Raw genomic sequence first — 18,169 nt, 5'->3', positions numbered from 1 at the left:
ATTATACCAACCAGGTATCCAAACTGTGCACAATTCTCACCATTGCTCTGAGTCAAGTGAAATGAAAACCAGTTCCTGCAGCAACCTCCAGACAAGATAGAACGTGACAAGCAAGTGCCATGTTTTTCCTTCTGTTTCCTCCTAAACATTCTGTGCTGCACTAAAGAGGAGGTGAAACAAAGGCTATGAAATCTCCTATCATTGTGAATGAAGCTTTTTTGGTTTGGACATTGCTTGGTTGCTGCAGTTCCTTAACTGGTATCTAGAATCCTCACAGGCTATTTTGGTTCATATGGAGTTGTTTATTCAGTGGTTCTGTGGGGGAAATTAGGGCCTGGAATTTCCTACCTAGCCATCTTTCTGACCTCATTCCTTTATTAGTTTTTACATGCACTCACTTATACGTGTGTGTGTGTGTGTGTGTGTGTGTGTAAGTTAAAATCACAGTGATATAGTGTACATAGAAGAATGACTAAAAATTTTAAACTGATGATACCAAGAGTTGTCAAGGATATGTTGGAACCAGTACTCTAATGCACTACTAGTGAGTATGTAAGATGGCACAAGTACCTTATAAAAGTCTGACATTTTCTAAAAAGTCAAACATACAACTACTAAATGATTTAGCAGTTCCATTCATACTATTTAACCCACAGAAAAGGAACTATGTGTTCATACAAAGACTTTTATCCTAATAGTTATAAAAGTTTTACCTGTAATAGTCAAAATCTGGGAATAACCCAAATGTCCATGTTGGTTTGCAAACTGGACTTTGTACACAGAGGGTAAGGAGAGACCAAAGAAAGAGGCAGACTACTGCAGATTGGTAGCTGGTGATTTAATAAGCAAGGGAACTTACATGTGGGACTTGTCTTACATGGCTGTGAGACAAGTAGATCTCTGCACCTGCCAATCAGAATCTTAAAAGTTTATATAGAGACGGTAATTGGGTTCAGTCATGTACACTGTCAAGATGGTCTCAACAACACATTGCTCTCTCAAGTCTGCCTCCTTGAAAATGGAACAGTTCTCATTTTGGGAACAATGTGCAGATGTAACAATCCAAAGACAGAGGAGCTTCCAATTGCATGGTCCTGCTTGTGGGTCAACTGGTAGTCATGTCCTCTTGAAGACATCCTCAAACAGTCCAACAGCAGATATATGGATAAACAAGTGCTGGTATATCTATACAATGGAATATTACTCAGAAATAAAAAGGAATGAACTATCAGTATACAATAACATGAATGAATATCAAAATAATGATGCTGAGTGAAATAAGTCAGAAAGAGTACAAACTGTATAATTCTACTTATGTAAATTTCTAATAAAAGGAAACCAATTTAAAGTGACAGAAAGCAGATCAGTGGTTACATGGTGTTGAAGGTAGGCACAGGGTGTCCAAGGGAGGGATTAATAAGAGGCACAAGCAAATTTTTTGAAGTGAAAGAAATGTTCACTATATTTGTGCCAGTGGTTTCACAGGTATGAACATATGTCAGAACTTGTCATATTATACACTTTAAATATCCACAATTTAGTGGATGCCAAGTATTCCTCAATAAAGGTAATTTTCAAAAAATATGCCTTTCCAGAAGGAGGCTTCCAGCTCCAGCTATTTCCAGTTTTAATGTTTCTTGGTTAACGGTAGTGCTTCTCTAATTTTACGTATTTAGTGAATCTCCTTATGCACTTCCATGTTTCCATTTTGTTCCAATGGTCAATTCACCATCCCTGTTTCAATATCAAATGGTCTAAATTATTATTTTTTCATAGTATGTAGCTTTGTATTTATCATTCCAAATTCTCTCTTATCATTCTTTAACTTTAGAAATATCATGGCTATTCTTGGCTCTTTGCTGTACCATAGATATTTTAGAATTAAATAATTAAGTTCCAGAAAGACTAAAGTTAGAATTTGCTTTAGTTTCACTAAACTTTTAAGACACTTTGGGGAGAGGCAACATATTTCTAATATTATTAAATATTTCTATTCATTGTTAAGAGCTATCTCTCCAATAATTTATATCTTCTTTAACATCATTTATGAAATTTTTATAATTTTCTACATGTGTGTTTGTTTTTTATATTTACTCTAAATATTTAATTTTTTTCTAACACAAATGGTATCTTTTATTAAATAAACATTTTATGAAAATATAGCACTCACACAGAAATCCACACAAACCATTATGTACAGATCATTAATGTTCACACTTGTTATGGGTTAAATTGTGTCACCAAAAATATATATAGACATTCTAACTCCCATGCTTGTGAATATGACCCTTTTTGGAAATAGGGGCATTGCAGATGTAATCAAGTTAAAATAGGTCAAGGTGACCTATTTGGAAATAGACTTTCTGCAGATGTCATTAAGGAAAGGCCTACTCAAATACGATGGGTCTCTTTGTAAAAAGAGGGATATTTGTACAGTGACACAGAAGAATGACATGTGGTGACCAAGGCAAAGACTGAAGTGACACAGAGACAAACCAAGAAATGCCAAAGAGTGTCAGAAGCTAGGAAGAGGCGAGGAGAGATTTACCCAGAGGCTCAAAAAACTTGGCCTTGCCAACCTTTGATTTTGTACTGCTAGCCTACAGAACTATAAAAAAAAAATTCTGTTTTTTTAAGGCACCTAAGCTGTAACACTTTGTTATGACAGTCCCAGGAAACAAATACAACACCCCTGTAACTAACACTCATTATTAAACACAATAATATCATCCCCTGAGAAATACCCCTTGAACTTTGTCTCCAAGAATAACTCCTCATCATGGTAGCTATTATTTATTACCAATTATTATTCCTCCTGGGAATAAGCCCACACCACATAACTCTTGTCCTAATTTCTAATATCAGAAATTAAATTCAACTTCTTTTATCTCTATATAAATAAGTAGAATTTTATGGGATGAACTATCTTGTGTCTGCTTTCTTTTGCTCAAAAATATGTTTGTGATATTACTCTACAATGACATGAACAAATAATTTAAATAAAATAAATACCATAAAGAGATGCTCAGATAATAGGGAATTATAAATTTAAATGACACAAAACAACACTTTCTATTGGTAAAATTTTATTGGTAAAGTCAAACAGATTGCTAGCACACTATGGTGGCAAAAATGTGAGGAAAAGGCACACTTGAACATTGCTATTTGGATATGATAGATGTACAATCTCTATTTAAACAATAAATATCAATTAAAATGTAACATATACATCTTTGGGCACAGAAATTACACAGATAGGTATTTCCCCTATAGCTAGGCTCTAGAGTAAATAATACTTTATTAAGTGTTATTTATCCCCAAATCTTTCTATAATTACAAAATTCTGGGACAAACTTAACACCCATTAAAATAAACTGGCTTAATAAATTTTGGTACCTCCATTTAGCGCAATACTTGAAACCACTTACAAAAAACGTGACAGCTCTACATGTACTGATATACAACAATGTGCAAAATACTTTTTAAATTAAAATATAAAGAAACAGGACTATTGTTTATAGTTATGCAACATTTGGTTAACATATAGCATGTACATAAGTGTACTTTCCTAGACTATGTCTGGAATAATGTCTAGGAAACTAGCTATATATTTGCCTCTGAGAAGGGAACTAGGTGAATAGGAAACAAGATGAGTAACAAGACTTTGCTCATTATTTCATGCCTCATATTTTGGACAATGTGAATGTATTATATTAATTACCTATTTAAATAAATGTAATTAAATGATTAAGAAAGATAAATATAAAATATTTACTAGATTAAATAAATTTGTTTCATGTTCTCTGATTTATAAATTCTTGAAATTTCAAAAAAAGAAAAACAATTTTTGGATGTAAAATTTTCTATGCATGAAAGTCTTATTTGTACCTTCCTCGGGGATGTTTGGGATGTCATAATCCTCTATAAATCATGCATAGTTGAGTAATATGAGTGAATAGCCTAAGCTTTTTTCCTAATATCTATTAAAGGATAAACGTATTGAGACTTTGATAACAGTAATTCTTTTAATTACCAAGACAATTAAACTTCTTTTCACAAATGTAAAGAAAGGATCTAGTACAAACAGCAGAAATAATACTTGTTGACTTGAGGTATCCACATTTTCTGTCAGGTGAACTCTGTTGGAAATTCCTGCATCAGAGAATATATTTATTTTAGAAAGTTATTCCTTAGACAAAATTTGATTATCACAAATTTAAAACATATATATGTAATTATATCAATGGATATATAAATCTTGCAACTGGTATTTAGCTGTGAAATTAGAAAGTGTAACTACATCTAAAACTAATAGAAATATTGCCAGTGGTCAATTAGAGATATGGAAGAAGTAGAAAGGGTAGCAAAGAATGGGATGTACACATGGATTAGATATGCAAATTTGAAAAATTCTTCTGAGAACTTTTGAAAATTCTGGAAGTGATTAAATATAATAAATTTATTATGTGATGCACTGTAACTAGACACAAAAATATTTCCAGTTTCCAATGACTCAGGCTATGTGCAGAGAACATGTGACTTCTATGCTAGCCTCACTTTGAGCACACAAGGTGCTTGTTTGCATCTAAAACGAGAGTGTAGGTTTTGGGATCAAGATGTCGAAGTAGGAAGATCCTAAGCTCATTCTACACACCAAAACTACAACCACATATAGAACAACAGTTCCTGAGAACAACCTGAAGATTAGTAGAGCAGATTTTCTATAACTAAAAAGGCCACATCAAGATGTACAGAAGGGACAGATACAGAAGGTCAGAACCCACCCCTCCAGTGCCATGCCCCACAAGCCAGAGAGATAACACAACAGTGGAGGTCACATCTGAGGGGTGAGGGGTTCACCCCCAGGGGACCTGCTCTGGGAAGCTGAGCCCCCCAAAATTCTGGTTTTGAAAGCCAGCGAGGTTTAGGTCCTGGAGGCTATGGGAAAACAAGACTCAGTTCTCGAAGCCCTCACACACAAACTCACACGCTTCAAGTCCCAGCACAGAGGCAGGAGCTTGGAAAGCACCTGTGTCGCACAAGAAGAAGATTCATTGACTAATTTTAGGGCATGTGCTGAAGGGGCAGGGATCTGGTGGAACTTTCTCCAGGGACAGAAGCACTAATGCACACCCTTTTTCACTCTCCTTCCACCTAGCTAACCTGACGCTGGTGATAACCATTTCTACCACTCTGCATCAATCTAGCTAACACTGCACACTCCTCAGCATTTCCCTGAGGGCCAGCCCTGCCCAACCTGCCCACACTAGCAGACCCACACAAGCCCCACCTGGTGGGTAGCCCCAGCCACACCGGTGCCCCTCTGAAGTGGTTCCCACACTGCCCCCACACAGCATGTGGTCCCAGACAACAATGCACCCCTCCAAAGCAACTCCCACTCCGGGAAACAAGTCCCATTCCACCTGGGGGGTGGACTCGGCTGGCACCAGCCCCCTCCAAAGCAGCTATCAATCTACCAGCCAGCCCCACACACCAGCATGCCCGCAGCAGTCACAGCCAGATTGGCACACTGCCAGGGTGAGGGCCAGCCCTGCCCACCATTGCACCCGCAGCACCCACAACCAGCTGGCCTGCAGGCCAACCCCATGGGCCGGCTCACCCACAGCAACTGCAGCTCAACCACAGCAGGAGGGCAGAGGCAGCTCACATAGGAGATACCCCTGGGGCACCAGGCTCTGGTGACCAGGGTGGATTGTACCACTGGGCCCCATAAGACATAGTCTGCAGAAGGCCACTATTCTGAGACCAGGAGACGTAGCTAATATACCTAATACACAGAAACAAATACAGAGTTAGACAAGATGAGGAGACAATGGAATACCTTCCAAAGAAAAGGAACAAGAAAAAAACCTCAGAAAAAGAACTAAGCAAAACAGACATAAATAATTTACCAGATAAAGAGTTCAAAGTAATAGTCATAAAGATGCTCACCAAACTCTGGAAAAGAATGGATGAACTCAGGGAGAACTTCAACAAAGAGACAGAAAATATGAAAAAAGAATCAATCAGAACAGAAAAATGAATAACTGAAATAAAAATACACGAGAGGGAATCTAGTGTATTTTTTAAGAGCAGGTTAGAGGATGTAGAAAAACAAATGTGCAATCTGAAAGACAGAATAGTTGAAATCACCCAATCAAAACATAAAAAAACAGAATTTTTTAAAAGAAGGACAGTTTAAGGGACTACTAGGACTACATTAAGTGCACTAACATTCACATTACAGAGGTCCCAGAGAGAGAAGAGGAGAAGAGAATGGCATGAGATATTTAAAGTGCTGAAAGGGAAAAACCTACAACCTAGGATACTCTGCTCAACAAGGTTATCATTCAGAATTGAAGGAGAAATAAAGAACTTCTCAGACAAGCAAGGGTTAAATGAATTCATCACCACTAAATCAGCCTTACAATCAATGTTAAAGCAACTTTTTTAAGTAGAAAAGAGCATAACTAGAAACAAGAAAATTATAAAAGAAAAATTTCACTGCTAGAGGCAGACATATAGTAAAAGTAGTGGATCAGCCACCTATAAAGCTAGTATGAAGATCAAGAAAGAAGTAGTAAAATTATTATATCTAAAATAATTAGTTAAGTAATATATAAAATAAAAAGATGAAAAATATGATAGCAAAACCATAAAATGTGGGGGTAGCAAAAATGTAGGGTTTTAGAATGCACTTGAAATTAAATGACCATCAACTTAAAATAGATTGCTATATGCATAGGCTGTTATCTACGAACCTCATGGTAACCACAAACCAAAAACCTATAACAGATAAACAAAAAATAAGAAAGGAATACAAACATTACACTGAAGAAAATCATCAAATCACAAGGGAGGAGAACAAGAAAAGAAGACAGGAACAGAGAACAACCACAAAAACAACCACAAAGCAATTAACAAAATGGCAATAGGTACATACGTATCAATAATTACTTAAATGTAAATAGACTAACTGCTCCAATCTAAAGACATGCGTGCCTGTGTGAATAAAAAGACAAGACCCATCTATAAGGTATCTACAAGAGACTTACTTCAGATCTAAAGATACACAGACTGAAAGTAAAGGGATGAAAAAAAGATATCTCATGCAAATGGAAATGCAAAAAATGGGACTCCATCAAAGTGAAAGCATTTGCACAGTTAAGGAGACCATTAACAAAACAAAAAGGCCACCTACTGAATGAGAGAAGATATTTGCAAATGATATGTCTGATACAGAGTTAATATCTAAAATATATAAAGTACTCAAACAACTCAATACCAAAAAAACAAGCAATTTGAATAAAAAATGGACAGAGGACCTGAATAGAAGTTTTTTCAAGGAAGAAACGCAGATGGCCAATAGACACATGAATCTATGCTCAACTTCAATAATCATCAGGGAAATGCAGATCAAAACCATAATGAGCTATCACCACACACTCTTCAGAGTGACTGTTATTAAAAAGACAAGAAATAACAAGTACTAATGAGGATGCAGAGAAAAGGAAACCTTCCTGCACTGCTGATGGGAATGTAAACTGGTACAGCCACTATGGAAGCAGTGTGGAGGTTCCTCAAAAAATTAAAAATTGAACTGCTTATACGATCTAGCAATACTACTTCTGGGTATACATCCAAAACCCCCCCAAAATACTAATTAAAAACAGATACATACACCACTTTGTTGACTGCGACATTATTTACAACAGCCAAGATATTGAGGCAGCAACCTAAGTGTCCAACGACTGATGAACAGATGAAGGTGTGATATATACATATATATATAAATAATGTAATTATATACATATGTGTAATGTTATTATATACATATATAATGTAACTCAGCCACAAAAAAGAAGGAAATATTGCCATTTGTGACAACATGGATGGACCTAAAGAGTATAACACTAAGTGAAATAAGTCAGACAGAGAAAGACAAATGCCACATGATTTCACTTATATGTGTAATCTAAAAAACAAAACAAGCAAACAAAACAAGCAGAAACAGACTCACATATGCAGGAAAGACAGTGGTTGCAGCGAGAAGAGGGGCTGGGGCTGGACAAAATAGATGAAGGAGGTTAAGAGGTACAAGCTTCCAGTTATAAAACAAATGTCACAGGGCTGTAATACACAACATAGAGAATATAGTCAGTAATATTAGAATAACTTTGTGTAGCTTATAGTGGTGATCAATTTATAATGTATATAAACATCGAATCACTAGGTTGTACACCTGAAACTAATAAAATATTATAAGCCAACTGTATTTCAATTAAAGAAAGAGAAAAGAAATAAAATGATAATGTACTTTTTTCCCACTCTGACTAATGTCTTTCACACCAAAGAACTATGTTTCTGTGAAACCAAGGCATTAGATTAGAGAACATGAATTTAAAATATTAAGGCTAGGCTACTCTGTACAGAACAAAATGTTACTTAATTTTAATCTTCCTGCAAATGTTCACAGATGTAAGTGATAGTAATAATTTCAAGTAAAAAAAATGATCAGTGAGAAGTGACCAGCCTCTTAATTCTGCTTCTTATTTCAGTAGCATTTCTTTTTAAGGTATCTCATAATCCTACCTGCTTCATTATTTTCCTTCTATCTCTTTAACCACTTCTCTCAGTAAGGTTTTCTGGTCATCCTCATCTCTCCATCACCTTAACATTGTCTTAAACATTTCCACAGCCAAGAGCTCAGACCCTAGATTTCCTGACGATCACTTCTAGCCTCATAGTATTAACACTGTCTCTGCACTGATGCATGCACAGACCTCTCTTTGAACTTGATAATTGTGTACCAAAATTCCCATGTGACATCTTGTGGATAGCTAAATGTTTAATAGGTTTATCTACCATATCTAAAATTGACTTCTAAATATGCCCCATCAGAGTTAATGGCAAATATTCTTAAAATTACTGACCAAAAATCTTGGAACCATCCCTGATATCTCTCTCACACATCTTTCAAATATGTTTAGAATCTGGCCACTTTTCACCAGCACCAACCCTACCAGTGTTCATCAAGCCACCATCATCTCTCACCTAGATGACTACAATAGACTCCTTATGACCCAATTTATACTCCCTCTATCTCCCAACACACACACACACACACACACACACACACACACACACAGAATCTAATCTCAACAGAGCGTCCAGAGTGAGTCTGTAAAACAGGAAGCCTGCTTTTGTCACTCCTCTGCTCAAAATCCTCTAATAGTTACCCTCCTGAAAAAAATCAAAGTTCATGCAATGACTTCTGATGTCCTACATGTTCCCACCCTTATTATCTCCCTGCTCTCTGACCTACTTCTCTCCCTCTCACTCACTTTGCTCCAGCCTCACAGGATCTCTTGCTATTTCCTCATGCATACGACATACATTTCCAACCTCTGGGTTTTTACTGAGAGGAAGCTATCCCATCTGGCAACCCACGTAGCTTGCTCATTCAAGATATTTTACAATCATTGTTTCTCAAGAAGGCTGTCCCTGGCCACCCTATTGAAAACAACGAAATCTCTTCCTTTTGCTTCCATGCATAAGATGGTATTTTGTGATACAGCAGATGGTATGGGAATGCATGTCACTCCATAGCATTTATCATCCTCTAATGCTGCATAATTCACCTGGCATATTTGGCTTGTTGTCAGTGATTCTCACCACCACTATCTCCCCTGTGTTAAAATGTAATCTTCTATAAGAATAAGATATTTTTGGATGTTTTATTTATTGCTATAGCTTCAATGGCTAGAATAGTGCATGGCACATTTTGGGTAATCAATAAACAGCATGTTAAATAGCCCATGTCTCTCATGTTATTTCCCATGTTACTTAGATTTAATTCTAACAGATAAGTTTTCTTCATTTTCTAAACTAGCTTCCTGGACGTCAACTGACAAATCTATGCTGACTTACTAACGAGAGAGGACTACGAGGAATTATGTGAACTTATGCAAAATAATGGCATGAAAGATATTACCACATTAGCAATTCAAGATTACCAAATGATTTATTAAGAAATGGATTTGTTTCAGTTCTTAAAAGATACCAGTAAATAGCTACAAATTTCACCTACAGGGAAGGCTGGGTTTAGGTACAACTTTTCTTTCCTCATTACATTTTTACTCTTTCCTCCAACCACACCTGTAAACACAACTAGCGCCATAGAATAGACAAGGGAAAAATACAGAAGCAAAATGTGATTTTACTGTGTTTGGAAGGACCTTCCATTAAAGAACATGGCAAGAAATCATGCTCTTTGGGTCTGATTATTTGGGGCCTGAGATCTACATTTGGTTGCCTGTCTGAGAAGTGAGACCCAATGGAATTAAAGATGTTCCCTAAGTCCCCAAGGACCATTTTCTATTCTGGACCTATAATCTATGAATCAGGTACTGAGAATGAAAGGGAGGAGGAAGACAATGAAATAAAAACTTACAGTTTCTGAGAAAGAGGTGAGCCATCCAGCCATAACCAGGGATGATTAGCTCCTTTTGTCTGTAATCCAACCCAATAATTGTATTTTATTTTTGATTGAATGTAGATCTGTGGGAAAATTAGAATTGCTAGCATTATTTATAATATCAGTGATAACACTTCAACAAAAGGACTGTCATAAAATACTAGGCACATTTGTCTTCGAATGCCCCTGTGATAAATAGAGCAGGCACTAACTTCCCCATCATGTAGAGAAATGGAGATGGAAAGACCTCAGGAATGAATCACCCAGTTCTTTGTGTCTGGTATCAAGGAAAGGACATGATGAACTTTAAAAATATCTCCATGTATAATAGAATAGACAGGTTAATATGGCTACTTTACACCTAGAACTTTTCTTCATCAAAAAACACCTTAAAGACTGTGAAAAGACAATCTTCAAGCCTGGAGATACCTGCAGTGATTTAGTTTAAAGGACAAATAAAATATTCCTATACACCAATTAGAAAACTAAATGATCCAATAATTTAAAAAATGGGCAAAAATTAAGTACATGTATTTCAAATAAATAAAACACATAGCCAATCTTTAAAACTGTTGCTAAAATCATGTTGAGAAATAATTTGGAATTATCATATAAAATTGAACTTTTACATACCCAATTACCCAATGATTCCACTAGAAGGGTGATTTGTGATAAAGAAAAGATGTGACACATGGGAAAATCTTGCAAAAGGACATGTCTAGGAATGCTTAATGAAGGACAGAAACTGGAAACAGCCCAAATTCCTATCATCTAGACTACAGATAGCCTATGTAAGCATTATGAAATATTATACAGCAGTGAAAATATAGCTACAAGTTTTAAAACACCTTGTCCCATACACTTCCTATGTAAACAAGTGAATAATATTTTTTTTTTTGGGCCGCGCCATGTGGCTTGCAGGATCTTAGTTCCCTGTCCAAGGATTGAACTCAGACCACGGCAGAGAAAGCTTAGAGTCCTAACCACTGGACTGCCAGGGAATTCCCTGAATAAATTTTCTTAAGCATTTTCCTTATCATTTTCCAAATGGGAATCATACTGTCTGTTTCGAAGATTTTGTGCACTGAAATAACACATGCAAAGTGTCTGAAATATCTTTAACATAAAAATACTGTTAATTACTTGTAATTACTATTCCAACTGGTAAATTTTTTCCATTTTGAATATTTTCTTGTGGATGCAAATGTGAAGCAATAAGTTAATATACTTTCCTAAAAGCAATTTCTCTGTATCTGTCTCTCTCTTTCTCATGCATACACACGTCAATATTTTTCCACTGTTATTATGTTGTATAAGAGAAAAAGTATCACAGTTTATTTTTAATGCCTAGGAAAAATGTGTGGGTATTATAGCGGCATGTCAAAATATACTTTATCATTTCTAGTTCTCTGAAAAAGCACTAAAATTAAATATCCTTTAATTCTTTCACTTACGTATTTTTGCTAGATGTTAGGGGTATATATAAATGTATAAAAGCCAATCTCTGTTTTCAGATATCAGTGGATTTAAATCACTGCTCTAATTACACTCTTATGCTTTATAAAGCAGCAAAAGACTAAAATGCTAAACCATTAGTGTGACAGAAGTGCTGTTCCAAGACAAACTCTGTCCCAGGATTTGCATAGTGTATAGTGGCAGTTCTAGATACTGATAGCAAGGCTACCATCAAATGAGGTAATAGAGTATGAAGCATGGCTTTTGCTCTAAATAACATCAAAAGTTTTAAGACATTTCAAAGGACCTAGAATAGTTCATGGAAATAAGGGATGACAGGTAGAAAAAGTTTCATTGATGCTCTAAGTCCAGAAACTTCAGTGGCAGGAATAAAACTGAAGAGAATGGAATTGGAAATTACAAGGAAAATATGGATTATAAATAGAGTTCATTTCCTGAGTGTAGAACAAATCTCAGATCATTTAGGAAATGATTGATCACAACTGAGGTTTAAATTGATCAAGGTATTTGTAAACCATATCTGGATTTTTGTAATTTTTTAACTTCATATTCTATTACTTAACTCATTCATTTTTTATAGCAAAGAGTGATTCATTCATATTATTTTAAAAATATGAAAGTTTCATAAACAAGAAAACATAGGGCTTCCATACCTCATAAGACACAAGTAGGTATAATATTGCTAGGACTAAATATTATAAATGAAGCTCAGTACCTAAATTGAATCATTAGAAGGAAATCTACAGAATCTGCTAGATAGGCTTTATCCCAAATCTTGTAAGTGATGGAAAATGTGATCTAGATTTTCTCTTCCAGAAAATAGAAGCTTCCTCTGTCACTCTGGATTATGAGTAAAACAAAAAATTATTTTTGAAAAATCATTCCAGCTAAATTCATTCTCTTTATTTCCCATTCTATATTTTCCACGGCCACAAAAGTAAAAAAACTCATCTTCCTTATAAATGTGATCCCTCCCAAATACTGATGGTGGAGGAACACAACTCAATACAACCAGATGATATCTCTTTTAGACTGTTCGTATCATTGAAGGCAGTTTTTCTTTTGCCCCGGATTAGCCCTTAGAGGATAAATACTGAACAGCCTGATATATGCAACACATATAATCAGGAAGACTGAAAATCATTCCACGACACCCACACCCACAGCAAAGCTACTTCTCTTGGTTTAAAAAAATAGTTCTTCCAAGTCTCTGCTACACTTGTGTTCCCTCCTCTGCAGGTAAACTGCACCAATATGTACAAGGGCTCCAAACCAAATTGGCCAAATAATAGTGGAGGAAAGCCTACATAATTATCCTAACTTAAGACATATGAACTTATCCTAAAATATTTACTCAGATTTAGTAAAGTAAACATACCTGCTCCTCTTGGTCATCAATCTTAATGAGACTAGAGCCCAGGCCTTGGCATGACTTCTCACTCTCACTCCAAGTTTTCTCTTCTTTTGAAAAATAGTAACAGTTTTTTCCACAGCAGGACCATTTTCCTTGACATGTGTCATAGCCTTTACCTTGAAAACAAAAAACACCATCATCTATAACCTCAAGACAATCTAGAGACCTGTGCTTCTTCTGTACTTCACTGCTTACTTCAGACTGAATGACCAGACAATAGACGATTTTCCTGCATCCCAAAAGTCCTATGTTGGGAATAGCTCTCCTGCCAACTTCTGTAGGTAAGAATACTGTTGAGCCAGAGACTGTCTCTGACAGATTAAAGGCCTTTGAAGGTTGAGAAATCTTGACTTCTCAAGTGCAAATGAACTACAGCAAAATGAAGCAGTTCTCCCTGCAGGAAGAAATCCATTAAAGTAAATATATGGATACAGTATTAATTCCAAGGGATCTATTATATATTGGAAAAAATTCATCCACAAGCAAAATGCTCAAATCAATATACTAATCTAACAGGAGCTTCAGTTACCGAGCAGGACCCTATGGGGCCTCCGCCCATAGCCTCTGCTTTAGCTCCTCTCTGAAGTAACTAGACAATAGTGTTCACTGCAAATTTCTTGAGTTGTTTTGCAGATGTGAAACCACCCCCACCCCACCACCAAATGGAAGATGTTAACTACTTGCTGACCATGACGGACACACAGCCCCAGGCTTCCTGGAGCCCAAGGACTGATAAAGTTAATCCCTGTGACACCACCCTGTTACTTCATCATCAACCAATCAGAGACCTGTGCATGATCTGATCATGTACCTTGCAACCCCCCTCTCTCACCTGGCTTTTAAAAGTGCTTTGCTGAAACCCTTCTGGGAGCCTTTTTAGAGCCAACCTGTCTCCTTGCATGGCCTTGCAATAAACCTTTCTCTGCTCCAAATTCCGAAGTTTCAATTTGTTTGGCCTCACTGTGCATCAGGTACATGAACTTGCCTTAACGTTTCTTACTTTGTAAATGTAGTGTTCAATTAACTATAATCAATGAAATTGATTTGATAAGAAAGAGTGAGCAAAATGAAAGGTCCTAACAAAGTTCAATGTAAAGTTTTTAAATTACATATTGAAAGGGTACAGAAAGGGATAATTCCATGAAAAAAATGTCAGCTATCAGCCTAAGTATTTAGTACTTACCTGTACTAGGTGGTAAAACTGAGCAATCCTCAACTTGCGGTACAGAAGTATTTCTTTCTTTTGTGTCTTTCGTATCTTGTGCACTGCACTTACAATTTTTCTGAAAATCTTCAATCCATATTATGAAATTAAGATTGTTAATGGCTTTAATAGAGCACTTTATTGTGATGATTTATTCTAATTCAGAATTGCAAAATAAATGATGTTGACTAAATGAAAGTACAATCAGAGATAATGTAAGGTTAAAATATTTTGCAGTGTCAGAATATAAAATGGATTTTTATATATAACCATAACTAGCTATACTTTTTTTTTAAAGTATGTAAAACAGTAATCAACGTTTATAAAACAAAGAATGTAAATTGGAAATAAAGAATACACTAACTGGTTTTTACACCATCCATTCTTCAAATAAAGATTTCAAAGTTTGTGAAATTTAGTATTCAGTATTTTATTTAACATTTAGTATTTTCATTTAGGGCTAACCTAAGGGATTTGGCTCTTTTTAGTATAAATTTGTAATGGATTTATCGAATACCCGTGGGAAAAGAACTCAGAGAGCTACTTCTAATGTGCAAAAAGAAAGTTAAAAATCTCTGAAACAGCAATCCCTTCCAAAAATCCATGAATACAAAAAATGTAAAATCATGAAGTGTATGGCTCTTTAGGTGCATGAATATTTTTTCAAAACATGTGGAGAATTTGTTACATAATTGAGAATCTACATTTCAAATTGTGCTACCACTCGTCATCATTCAGCCAAATTCAATGTTTACTTGTAAAAAGCTAAAAACATCAATTGCACAGTCTCTTAATGTCTTCAGTTACCATCAATATTACTGTTGCTCCAAATTCAGCAATGCATTCCAAGGTTTACATTCTGGACCTGAATTTAAAAGACACATCAAGACCTCTGGTTTCTAAATGCTACCACTTCTTGTGATTAATAGACTCCCTCCTCCTTTCTTTCTTTTTTTGTCTATCCAAGGCTGCACAGTGGAGAATTAATTTGGGCAGGACTTCCAACAGTCTTGCAACATAGTCTTTTGGCACATGTGAAAATAGTGAGAAATGGAATATTTCCTGCCATATCAGTAAACAAAGGATGTCAGTCATCAGCACTTGCAGCCCTCCAAGGTGATCTGGTGAGCCCTGAGGAAACTCAGGATCTGAAAATACAGCATGCTGGCCCCAGATAGCTGAGGTACATATCAAAAGAAGAATTTCAGTAAGCCCCAACTCTTGCCTCTTCCCATATGTAGGAAAGCGCTAAATTCCTTAACTTGGGATATCTGATTTTCTTCAATTAACAATAATCTTTTGATATTCCCAACTACCTACGCTTTGTTACAAAATGTCTGTATAACCTGGCTCCCCCTCCTCGCCTTCCTGGAGCAGTTTTCTCAGGGTTACTTGAGATGCTGCCCCCTGGGCTTGAAGTCCTAAAAACTCCTGCCAAATAAAACATAACTCTCAACTTTTAGGTTGTGAATAATTTTTAAGTCCACAACAGCCAACTCTGAAAAACACTCTATCACTCATCATTTCATTGTCCTCACACAGCTTCTGAAAGTCAGATGACAAAAAGCTCACAAAACTGCTCAGATACAGATTAATGCTGATCAGCACTCATGGTTCTCATCAGCATTCCACTCTCCAATACTACACAGTGTGCTTATTGAGTCACATCCTTTTCTCAGTTTCAATAGCTATTTAATCTTTTGCTAAATCACCTGCGGGACCTCCTGACTCTCCCTCTCAGAAGATGGCTTCACCTGCTGCTTTATATAGAAACAGTCACCATCAAGTGTAAATTCCCCTCACCTTCCTGCTTCTCCTTTTATAAACACATAGGTATCCATCAATCTATCTCAGAAAAAAAAAAAAAAAGTTTGTTTTCCACTGAACAAGTCTGAAACTCTCACCCCTAGTCTGTGTCAACTAAATATATATATATATGCAACTTTTAAGCTGAGAGTTATGTTTTACTCAGCACAAATTTTTATGACTTCAAGCCTGGGAGGCAGTACCTCAAGTAACCCTGAGAAAACTGCTCCAAGGAGGCAATGGGAGGAGCCAGAATATATAGGACTTTTGTAACAAAGGCCAGGTAGTATGACTGTTAAAAGATTATTGTTAACTAAAGAAAACCAGATATGTCAAGTTAAGGAATTTAGCGTTTTTCTATGTATGGGAAGATGCAAGATTCTGGGCTCTCTGAAATCATTCCTTTGATACACACCTCAGCCATCTGGGGCCAGGATCCTGTATTTTCAGATCCTGAGTTTCCCCAGGGTTCACTGTGGGAAGTGGCTGCAGTCTGATGGCTGCCAGATGGCAGGTATTTTTTGTTTCTTTCCTGAATTCCCTCAGGGCTCACTAGCTCACCATAGCCTATGGCTGCAATCTCTGATGACTGACATTCTTTGTTTGCTGATGTGGGAGGCAATGTTCCATTTATCATCTGGATTTTATCCCCTATTGGATCTTTAATTATCATGATCTCCAGCTAATCTATTTCTCTTCTCAACCCTCAACATTTTCCCTCTAATGTTTCTCTTCTCTTTCATATGATTATCTCAAGTCACCTTTTCCACAAAAATTCCCATCCTTTCTTTTTCATATCCTTTATAGCAATTTCTTAATTTCAGACTTTGGGTTCCAGAAAAAGATTAACCATAATCCGTCCTCCATGAAACACTCTCAACATTGCTCCAAGAACATTGTTTCATTTATTTCATTAGTCAATTTGTTTGTTAGTTACCCCAAATTGTAGCTAGGTCCTTAACCATTACATTTATGTATTTTTATATTTCACTCCATTTTATCCTCCTACCCCTTTCAAACAGTGTAGCTGAATCACATAGCAATTGCTCCCTTGACACATTTTATATACAGTTTTAATACCACTTTATGTATTTCTTGAATAGAATTCCTGAAATTGTACTATTTATTTTATTGTTTGTAACTTGCTAACCTGATCAAAAGGTACCATAGCATACAAAAAGTTTTGGAACTTACTCTTTTTCTATTAATATTTTTTAAAATTTATTTATTTATTTTTATTGGCTGCATTGGGTCTTTGTTGCTACACACGGGCTTTCTCTAGTTGCAGAGAGCAGGGGCTACTCTTCATTGTGCGCAGGGTCCTCATTGTGGTGGCTTCTCTTGTTGCAGAGCATGGGCTCTAGGCACATGGGCTTCAGTAGTTGTGGCACATGGGCTCAATAGTTGTGGTGCACCGGCTTAGTTGCTCTGCACTGTGTGGGATCTTCCTGGAGCAAGGATCAAACCCATGTCCCCTGCATTGGCAGGTGGATTCTTAACCATTGTGCCACCTAGGAAGTCCAATTCATATTATCGTACTAAGTTTCATATACATTGTTGCACAACACTGTAGCTCTTTTGTTTTGACTTGCGTAAATGCCACTTTGTGAATAAATCACTAATGGTCTTTTGAGTGGTTTTGAGATGTTTGGTATAGTGAATAGCACTTCTGTGAACACTCCTGCAGAAGTGTATTGTTGCACGTGTATGAATATTTCTGTTGGATATATACTTTACATTAGAATTGCTGAATCATGTCAACTTGGGAAGATAGTACCAAACTCTTTTATGA

This window comes from Hippopotamus amphibius, chromosome 12 (assembly GCF_030028045.1).
Source record: "Hippopotamus amphibius kiboko isolate mHipAmp2 chromosome 12, mHipAmp2.hap2, whole genome shotgun sequence".
NCBI classification, from domain to species: domain Eukaryota; kingdom Metazoa; phylum Chordata; class Mammalia; order Artiodactyla; family Hippopotamidae; genus Hippopotamus; species Hippopotamus amphibius.
The sequence above is the reverse complement of the archived record's forward strand: the minus strand, read 5'-3'. Positions refer to the sequence as shown.